This window comes from Euprymna scolopes, chromosome 46 (assembly GCF_053919585.1).
Source record: "Euprymna scolopes isolate OS-2025 chromosome 46, ASM5391958v1, whole genome shotgun sequence".
NCBI classification, from domain to species: Eukaryota; Metazoa; Mollusca; class Cephalopoda; order Sepiida; family Sepiolidae; genus Euprymna; species Euprymna scolopes.
This window is the reverse complement of record NC_136527.1, coordinates 37505309-37516391: the sequence shown is the minus strand read 5'-3', so window position 1 is coordinate 37516391 and position 11083 is coordinate 37505309. Positions and strand designations below refer to the sequence as shown.

Here is an 11083-nt window from a genome sequence, read left to right as displayed (position 1 = left end):
TACGAAAATACGGCTTTAAACACTATCAGTTTCCGCCATTAAATTGCACATGCAACGAATTAGAGAATTAATAAAGATGAAACTTGTAAGCTGATCTCTCTCATGTAAATATTAAAATGTTAAATAAAATAATAATTCATCCGTGATATTCACCAACAGATCGGCTCTATTTCGAAGTGATTTCTTTTTATTTTTCCTCTTCAATTTTGTTTTCTGCGAACTTGCTCTTACGTTCGTCATCTTGAATGTTAAGTTGAGCTTGTAAAGTCAATCCCATTTGAAAAATCGTTTCCTTTATAAAACCAGATAAAGTTAATCGAAAGCAGATTATAAAACAAAAACGTAAGTATTACTACATGGCACACGTATGTGTATTTTTTTTTTTTCATTTATTTTACATCGGATTATTATCGAATGGTCACTAATTTATCAGATTTTGTTTTCAATACTGACTACATTATTTTTTTTGTTTTGTTTTGTTTTTAATTATTTTTATTATTTTTTTGTTGTTATTTTTAATAATGACTACATTAAAACACGGTCAATACGTAATTGTTTATGTTATCAGTGGTGGTGTAGCAGTGTCAGAAATTTCGTGAAAATAGTGAATAATTCCACCCCATCTTTCCAAGCTTATAACTCCTCGAAAAATGTAATTCAAGCCCTAATTTTTTTTTTCAATTAAAGGAGTAAGGACCAAGGTTTTATTTAAAAAAACAAAACAAAACAAAACAATGTGTTTTTTTTTTTTAAAAAGGTTTTAAACTTCGGACTTTACAGGTAAATTTCTAAAAAACTGATTTTTTTTTTTGTTTTAAATTTGAATATATTATTTATTGACCTTTTCTCTTCAATTTGTGATATATAAACCTATTAAACATAAATTAATTATTTACTTTTTAATAGACATTTCAAAATGAGAGGCGTAAATTATTCGACCCCCTATCTTTCTAAGCTTATAACTCCTCGAAAAATGTAATTCAAGCCCTAATTTTTTTTTCAATTAAAGGAGCAAGGACCAAGGTTTCATTAAAAAAAAAAAAAGACAAAAAGAAAAAATGTGTTCTTATAAAATAAGGTTTTAAACTTCGGACTTTACAGGTAAATTTCTAAAAAACTGATTTTTTTTTTTGTTTTAAATTTGAATATATTATTTATTGACCTTTTCTCTTCAATTTGTGATATATAAACCTATTAAACATAAATTAATTATTTACTTTTTAATAGACATTTCAAAATGGGGGGGGCGTGAAAATGGGGGGGCGTGAAAATGGGGGGGCGTGAATTTAAAAAAAACGTTTGTCTAAAATATTATATTCGGTTTATTGGAAAGAACATAAAATTTCACATTGACCCTGAAAATATCGTAAAAATAGAATCAATAGAAAAATTTTGATAGATTTTTAAAATTTAAAAATTTAAAAATATTGAGTTTAAAAATTGAAAAATATTGAGTTCGGAAAATTCATTACTGTTTTAAAAAAAAAATAAAAATATTTTTATTACTTTTAAAACAACTGTAATAGTTTATTTTGGAAGTATAATCCATAAAGAAAATAAATAACCCACTTTTAACAGAGAAATTACGAGATTTTTATATTGTATTCGCAGTTTCGTGTTAGGGGTGTCAAAAATTCCTACAAAAATTCTGATACTGGTGGTGGTGGTTGGCCAATTCTGTATGTATTTTTACGTACAAAATTGATAACATTTTTCTTGATTTTTGTTCTTTAATATCCTTTTGTCTTTATTGAAACATGAAATAAGAAAGAAAAAGCGAATAATCCCAGGGGGGCAGGTCGGTCACTAGGTCAGTACTTTTTGCCGGACCGTCTTTTTAAAAATCTACCAAAAATGAGGTAATTATCCGATCAATACGAAATTTTCAGCGATTTTAAAGAGAAGTATCAACTTTATAGCAGTGTATTTATTTTTCATAAACGATATTTTTATATATATATATATATATATATATATATATATATATATATATATATATATATATATATATATATTGCTTACAACCCCCCCTTGTTTTGAAGTGGGAACAAATATGCTTAAAATAATCATCTGAAACTGAACACAGCATATTGTGTTGTTGTAAGGGACAGAATTATAGATTAAAAAAAAATTGTTTGCATACCTTATTTTGACGTCTTAATATCAGAACTTCGATTGTGTTTAATTATCCCGCTTTTGAGTTTTGAAGTGTGAAATTCGGTGAATATGTTAAGTAAAATAAAATATGTTAAGCAAAACAAAAAAAATTTTTTTTTAAATATTTATACGAAAAAAGCCATTTTAAAATCTTTGATAAATAAATTAACAATTTTTTTTAGTGAGCCGAATAATGCATGACCATTATTAAACATGGCATGCTTTGAAGAAGCGATACAAAAAAAATCGATATTGTGCCCTTTGTGTTAAAAATAGCATCATTTTTTTTTTCGATCCCGTTTGAAAACGTTTGCCACCTTTCGACTACGGTGGACCAAACGCACTGAAATAATTTTTTTATTCTGCTTTAAATTGCCCCCCCCCCATTTTGGGGAGCCTGGCCCCCACACACATACACATTAAAAACCAAACTCATACAAATGGTCACCCATCTGGTACTGGCCAGCCTCAGCTTAATAATACATTGAAATTTTCGTCACTGAAAAATAAGTTTTTTGGCCTGTTCCATAGTTTGCTTTTTATCAAATGCAAACGTAAACAGTGTCGATCTAGACTCTAGATCGACGCGAAATAACTGGTTGCCTATATGAATAAGTGGAATTATTTGAAATCCAGGTACTTATATTATAATATTTTTGCATATTCTCTTAGAAAATCATCCTAGACAACAAATAAATAAATTAATTATTTCAAAAAACTTTGTTATTTTTTTAAATATTTATGTACGGTTTTTGTGCAAGACAAAAAATGTCAATTGTTAACTTTTTGGGAAAATTTAAAATTTAATTAAAAATAGTAGAAAAGGTTTTACATTATTCTGTTTTCTATATGATAAAATTCAGGGTTTTATCTTTCTGGAAAAAAAGTTACTCAGAAATAATGATTTTAATAAATGTAATTTCGTTTTAAAAAACAACAACAACTTGATTTTTCGGCCATTTTTGGCGGTGCCTTTCACGTACAAAATTGATAACATTTTTCTTGATTTTTGTTCTTTAATGTCCTTTTGTCTTTATTGAAACATGAAATCAGAAAAAAAAAGCGAATAATCATAATGAAAATGTTGATTTATCGGGGAAAAGTTTTCGCTGTAGATTGTTTGTGTTTTCAGTATTGACTTAAAAATAAAAAAAATATAATAATTTTATAAATGTTGTTTTTAACGATTTCACAAGTTAAAAAAAATCAGATTTTGTTTCACTAATGACTTAAACACAAAAAAAGTCAATGTCTAAAATCTTTCAAAATTACAAATATTCTTTAGAATAAGCACCGCTCAAACTGAGGGGGGCAGGTAAGTACTTTTTGACGAACCGTCTTTTTAAAAATCTACTAAAATCAGCTAATTATCCAATCAATACGACATTTTCAGGGTATTTTTAAGAGAAGAATGATCTTTATAACAGGGTACTTATTTTTCATAAACGATATTTATATATATATATATATTTTGCTTACAACCCCCCTTGTTTTGAGGGGGTTCCAAATATGCGAAAAATAATCATCTGAAACTGAACAAAACATACTGTCTTGTTGTAAGGGATAGGATTATAGATTTAAAAAAACTTGTTTGCATACCTTATTTTGACGTCTGAATATCAGAAATTCGATTGTGTTTAATTATTCCGCTTTCAGTGAATATATTAAGTAAAATAATTAAAGTTAAGCAAAACAAAAAAATACTTTTTTAATATACGAAAAAAGGCATTTTAAAATCTTTAATAAATAAATTAACAATTCTTTTTAGCAAGCTGAATAAACATTATTAAACAGGGAATGCTTTGAATAATCGATACAAAATAATCGATGAATATTGTGCTTTTGTGTTAAAAATATCATCATTTTTTCAATCCCGTTTGAAAACGTTTTGCCGCGTTTCGACTACAAACGCGCTGAAATAATTTTTTTTATTGTTTAAATTGCCTGACCCCCACACACATACACAATAAAAACCAAACTCATACAAATGGTCACCCATTTGGTACTGGCCAGCCTCAGCGTTAATAATACATTGACATTTTCGTCACTGAAAAATAAGTTTTTTTTTGGCCTGTTTGGTCTTCCGTAGTTTGCTTTTTATCAAGTACAAATGTAGACATTGTATCAAATCGACACGAAGTAACTGGTTGCCTATATGAATAAGTAGAATTATTTGAAATCCAGGTACTTATGTGATAATATTGTTGCATATTCTCATAGAAAATCACCCTAAATCTTATTTAGACAATAAATAAATTAATTCTTTCAAAAACCTTTTTTTTTTTTTTAACTATTTATATACGTTTTTGTGCAAGACAAAAATGTCAATTGTTAACTTTTGGGGAAATGTTAGCATTTAAAATTTAATTAAAAATAGTAGAAAAAGTTTAATGCCTTTTGCTTTCATCTTTTTTTCAATTTTCTCAGTGAATTATTATCATTAATTTATTATTTTATTTTCGATACTTACACGTCTACTTAAGAATAACGTCTTTTATAGGTTTTCAAGGATGCTAAAAATGAATAAATACTTCAAAAGATATGCAGGGAATAAGTTTTTATCACATGAGGAAATTATTTTTTTCAAAAAGTTACGATTACTTTTCTATATAAATTTAATGTAAAATAAGCACCCACTTTCTGGCCACACGGTAATATTTGGGGGAGGGGCTGCCTGAAAGCCGTTTTGGTAAATTGTTACTTACTTTCCACCTTAACATTCATCTTTACCATGACGAATTCTGTAGGTTTTAGGGTATGCTGAAAACGAATATCACATTTAAAATTGCCACAAACAAATAGTTATATGGAAATTAAGCTAAATAATTCTTTATCTTATCAGTAGTGGCAACCATTCATAACATAGGGAATTACATTGCTTAATATTCTGAAAACTCGTTATTGTCTTGTTAACTGATGTTTTTCTTTCCAAGAATAAGTTTCTTTTTTCTTTTTTCAAATATCTTAATATAGAAATACACGATGCATGGTGTATACCATCTGATAATTTAAACTTAACATCGGTAGTTGACACTTGATGACTTCGATGTTCGAGTTTGTAAACAAGAAAAAATTCATTTCTTTTGTCTTTCTCATAATCTTTTCTTTCATAACTCATTCCTAACGCTTCGCATACTCTGTCAAAATGGTTAACCGAAATCATCTTCCAAAGTGTCACATATAAAATGAACACCCAAGAAAGGAATATATTTTTAAAACAGAATATAGATCTTACCCAACCTAAAGAATTCCCTCTCACTGCTTCCTCTTCTCTACTTCCAAACTCTGAACCAACTCTAGGCTGTTTCAAATGGATCCTATTACTGTCTTTGACATCTGCAAACGATGATGCAGTGGATAATTTTCGATATCGTTCTATATGTCATGACTCTACGATCCATTAACCGCTTTTCCTGTTGATGTTGACTTCTCCATATTGAGATATCAGCTTGTTCTGTGGCTCAATCACTATCCAACTCATTGGACTTTCCTCAATCAACGTTGCCCACAGATGTTCCACATGCGCCTTCTGGTGGTTCTTATAAAAAAAACAGATCTCCAATCTTAAAATCTACTGACTTTATTTTCTTATTCTTGTTCTCTATCAGTTTTTTCCTAACTTCCTGAATTTTATCCCTTATCAAAGTAAAAGATCGATGCATCTCTTTTAGAGCGTTCTCCTGTTGCTCATCGCCATAGTACTCTCTACAAGGCATTAATATATTATCTAATGGCAGGATCACGTCTCTCTTGTAGAGCAAGTAGTATGGTGATAATTTTGTCGTTTCACTCACATGGAATCTGACAGCTGCCAACATTTGGTTTATCTATAAATCCCATGACAACTCATTGTTCCTGATGTTTTTTGCTTAACTGTCATGCATCATCCTATGAAATCTTTCCACTTCTTTCTTTGTGTGGTGATAAAATGGTCACATGATGTATGTTGAGGTTCTCCAATACCTTCTTCATGACTTTGTTAATATTTTCTGGCCATTATCTATTAACAGCTGGGGTGGTGCCTAAATCTGAGACAAATGTCATCCAACAACAGATGCACCACGGGTTCTGCCTTTTTTATTATTATTTTATTTGAAATCCTGATACTTTATTTCTAAAACCTCACACTGAATAGCTTTCAACCTGACTTGTTGTATTCATGTAGACTGGCTAGTAGTACCCTATCTATGTGATCTAAGTGACTTTCCATAGTATCTTATAATATTAAAAAATCATCCAAATATGGTAATGCATAATATTTCTGTCCCTGTAGAACTATTGACATTCATTCCTGGAAGATCCTAGAGGCGTTTGCAAGTTCAAACAGTATCACATTAAAGTGAAAGAAACCCCAGTTGCAGGTGAACGAAGTTTCCACTTTATTGTTCTTATTTAATTTACCCTGACTGTACATTGACTTCAGAACTCAGTTTAGCAAGTATTTATCCGAGCCAAGTGAGGCTAATATATCATCAATGACTGGTAACACTCAGGCATACTTCTTCATGATTTTATTTAAAGCCCTAAAATCTATGCAAAATCTTTTACTACTGTTAAGTGTTGAAACATTGTGTTGAACAAAGATGGCGGTAGTAAATCAAATCTGTGAAGAATCAATGCAGTCATGATCTCAAGTGTTGAGTATTAATAACAACGATTGTTCCTTGGTTCCTTTTAGATAATGAAGGACTTGTTTTGTATGAGTTATGTTCTTAGTTGTCGGTTTTGGATAAGTTTTGGATAGCTTTGTTACAGTGGAACATATATCAGGCCTAGTAGCCGTCATCAAATAAATAAGATTTCCAGTAATTTCTCTGTATAATCGATCGTCTGTTAATTTGGTTCTTTCTCTATATTCATATATCAATTTCAATGGGAGTTATAAGTGGTTTGCAATCTCACATTCTAAACTTCAGCAGGATTTTTTCAATGTACCATGATTGGTTCATTGTTATAGTTTCATTTTCACTGGTAAACTTCATACCAAGGAATCATGACAATTGTCCAAGACCGGCTATTTTAATTTTTTTAATTTACTTTTAACATCTTTTAAAGTGTTGTCACAAAAGTGTTGTAATATATCGTCAACCAAAAAGAACAAAATCAACAATTTATTGCCTATATTTTTGGTATACAAGCACACGTCTATGGGACACTGCCTGAAATTTTGTTCTCTTACATAATTATGGAGTGTTAAATTTCAATTGTGAGTGTGTTGTTTTATACCGTACAGTGATCTATTCAGTTTCCATACTAAATTTTTATATTTCATTTTAAATCCTTCTTGGGAGGGTAAATATAAATCTCACAGTCAATCGGAACATTTAAATAAGCATTTGTTTCATCCATTTGATGTATTTTTAAATTGTATTGAACGGAAAATTGCAATAAAACTTAAAAAATTTTAATTCTCATTAATATAAGTTCATAAAACGTCAGATGTGTAATATTTAATGATACATTTAATTTTAAAAAATACGAACCAGTGGAAAAACGCGTGAGGAAATATTACATATTACATATTTTCATCGATCACAACGAAAATATTAATAATGATGACAACTGCAGTAAAGATTAACCAGACATGGCGATACCCAATAATGGATCGAAAGGGAGCAGACTTCTTATAAATTGAAAAGATACAAGACTATGCAGTGGATTACTGTTACTCGTTGAAAAGCGCATCAAAAAGTTATAATTAGGCGATTAAGAAAATCACCAAGAATGGAAAAAATGTATGAAATCCGCATTGAAAGTTTTATCTGAAAATTATACATATGAAATAGTAGCAAAACCAAAGGATAAGAATATAAGTTCTTTTCGCTGGGTTTTCTCAAAATAAAATCATCGCTTCCAGCAGTGAAACTTTTAAATCAAAATTTGTTGCAAGAGGTTTTTCACAAATTTCGAGAGTCAAGTATTTTGCCCCATTCTCACCAACGACAAATTTAACGATAATTAGAATTTCATTGCAATTTGCCGCTCAATACAAGTTAAAAATGCATTAAATGGATGAAAAAATATTTTGCCACACTTTCACACTATCCAAGCAAACTGAATCTGAAAGGACTTTTTCATTAATCATCAAAAAAGAGTGTTAAAATGTTTTTGATGTCTAATGGGGGTATGACACCAGTGATTCCGGCGATCTTACTCATGTGGTTAGGAAAAATAAACCAATCAGTAGCTATCTGACTTTATTATAAAAATGTCGAAGTTTGGATTAAATTCAGTCAATCTCTGTCTTGAAATGATTGAATCGTGGCTGTATTGATTCTTTGCCGCCATCTTTGTTATTTAGAATTACTTAACACTCGAGATCGGGACCATATTGACTGCATTGTTTCTTCACCGATTTGATTTACTGTTGCCATCTTTGTTCAACATAATGTCTGAACACTTTATAATTCTCATTGGTAAAAAAATATGAATATATTGGTATAATGTGTGTAAAAAGAAGCCATTTTCGATCACATTAAGTTTTAGATTTTAGTTTGTTTTTAAAAACACAGATATACATACTTTTCAAATATGTATATACACAAATACATACTTTTCAAATATATACACATATTTTCAAATATATATATATAAATAAATACACATACTTTTCAAATATATACTAGTACAGTATTTAATACGATATAAGAACCATTATAAATAATAAATAACATATATGTACTTATAGTAATAAGTCGTAATAACTGTCTAAACATCATATATATCATATATATATATATATATATATATATATATATATATATATATATATATATATACATACATATAAAATATGTAGTAATGAATAGTGATAACGTCTTGAAATAAAATAATTCCAAAATTCAAAATACTAGGGTTGTCTGCTAATAACACAAGAACATGCTAATCACATGTACTAAATAAAGTGTTCCATTCAGAATTACATACAGATTCTTGAGTTCAAGAGAAAGGTTCCCAAAGTTCAAGAGAAAGGTTCCCAAGTTCGACAAAATAAACCTGCATAAGATTGGATAAAACATAGAAACGTTGTGATAATAACACCTAAGATGAGAACATTGTTCTGAATAATCCAAATAATAATTAATCTCCAAAATGAAGGAAAAATGTAATTGTTTTTAGTAAAATACTTAAAAATAGAAAAACATTATTTTTGTTAACAAGTCAGTATTGAATAAAACTATAGTCATTTTTTAATTGCATTAATAATAGATGTTTTGGATATTTTTAATACAATTTTACAACATGAAATGTATATTTTCAATTTTTTTTATCTTTCTAGAATTTGCAAAAATGAAAAGAAATTTGTTTATGGATAAAAACACTTTCTCCATTGGTGATTTTAAAAAGGTTTTAAATAATTTCTTCATATAAATTTTCTAAAATTCTAATTAGCGCGCCTATCATCACACACCTCATTGCATATACATTTTCTGGAATAATGCAAGCAAAAATGACCGCCAAACCACATTCTTGTGAAGAATGTGGTTCTTCTTTTCTACGGAAGTCAAATTTGTTGCGTCATATTCAAATGCATACAGGAGAGAAACCACATTCTTGTGAAGTATGTGGTTCTTCTTTTGCACGGAAGTCACATTTGTTGACTCATATGAAAATACATACGGGAGAGAAACCACATTCATGTGAAGTGTGTGGTTCTGCTTTTGCACAGAAGGCAACTTTGTTGCGTCATATGACAACACATACGGGAGACAAACCACATTCTTGTGAAGTATGTGGTTCTTCTTTTGCACGGAAGTCAAATTTGTTGACTCATATGAAAATGCATACAGGAGAGAAACCACATTCTTGTGAAGTGTGTGGTTCTGCTTTTGCACTAAAGTCAACTTTGTTTAAGCATATTAAAACACACACAGGAGAGAAACCACATTCTTGTGAAGTATGTGGTTCTTGTTTTGCATGGAAGACAAATTTGTTGAGTCACATGAGAACACATACGGGAGAGAAACCATATTTTTGTGAAGTATGTGGTTCTTCTTTTGCAAGAAAGTCAAATTTGTTGAGCCATATGCCAACACATACAGGGGAGAAACCACATTCTTGTGAAGTATGTGGTTCTTCTTTTGCATGGAAGTCAAATTTGTTGCATCATATGAAAACACATACGGGAGAAAAACCACTTTCTTGTGGAGTATGCGGTTCTACTTTTGCATGGAAGTCAATTTTGTTGCGTCATATGAAAATACATATGAGACGTTGCTAATGATGCTGGCCTTATCAGAGTAGAAAGGGGAAAATAAAATACCAAGGACTTATTTACAACGTGAAAAGAAACTGGAATCTTTAGAAGGTATCAATCATACCAGTTATTATAGGAGCAACCGCGTTAATGAAAAATAATTTCAAAAACTCTCTGGTGAATATACCCGGTGAATCAAATGCAAGAGAAATACAAAGAATTGCACTTGAAGGGATGGTTAGTATCTTTAAAAGATCTCTCGGTTGGAGTAATTAAATTTGTTGCACATGGTTTGTAATATGGTTTATTGCCTATCCCAGCAAAACCAAAGTTATAAGAAAATTAAAACAGAGACATACCTCAGTATTGTTGAGTATGTGGTTCTTCTTTTGCGTGTGAAGTTTTTTGTCAAAAGACATGTGGCAGAGAAACAACATTCTTGTGAAGTATGGTGGTTATTTTGTATCGAAGTCAGATTGGTTGCATCATATGGAAACACATTGTGAAGTGTGTTCTATTTTGCATGGAAGTCAACTTTATATGAAAACACAGGAGAAGAAAAGCAGGGGAAGGTTGTCAGCTTATTTGGCTGCCCCATACCCAGCATTAAAATCTTCAAATAAAGAAAATGAAAAAAAGTACCTGGCAAATATATCTTGTGAACCAAGTGCAAGATAGATTAAAACTATTCCACAAGAAGAGACGGTTAGAATCTTCAAATGATTGCTC

The 11083-nt window shown here is 30.0% G+C and overlaps 1 long non-coding RNA gene across 1 annotated transcript; it reads left to right on the top strand.

The window, feature by feature from the left end:
• Positions 1-231: 231 nt before the first annotated feature.
• LOC145270635 (uncharacterized) lies at positions 232-10512 on the top strand. Its single transcript, XR_013865481.1, has 2 exons — positions 232-342; positions 9437-10512. It is a non-coding gene; the product is annotated as an uncharacterized LOC145270635 (long non-coding RNA).
• Positions 10513-11083: the final 571 nt, after the last annotated feature.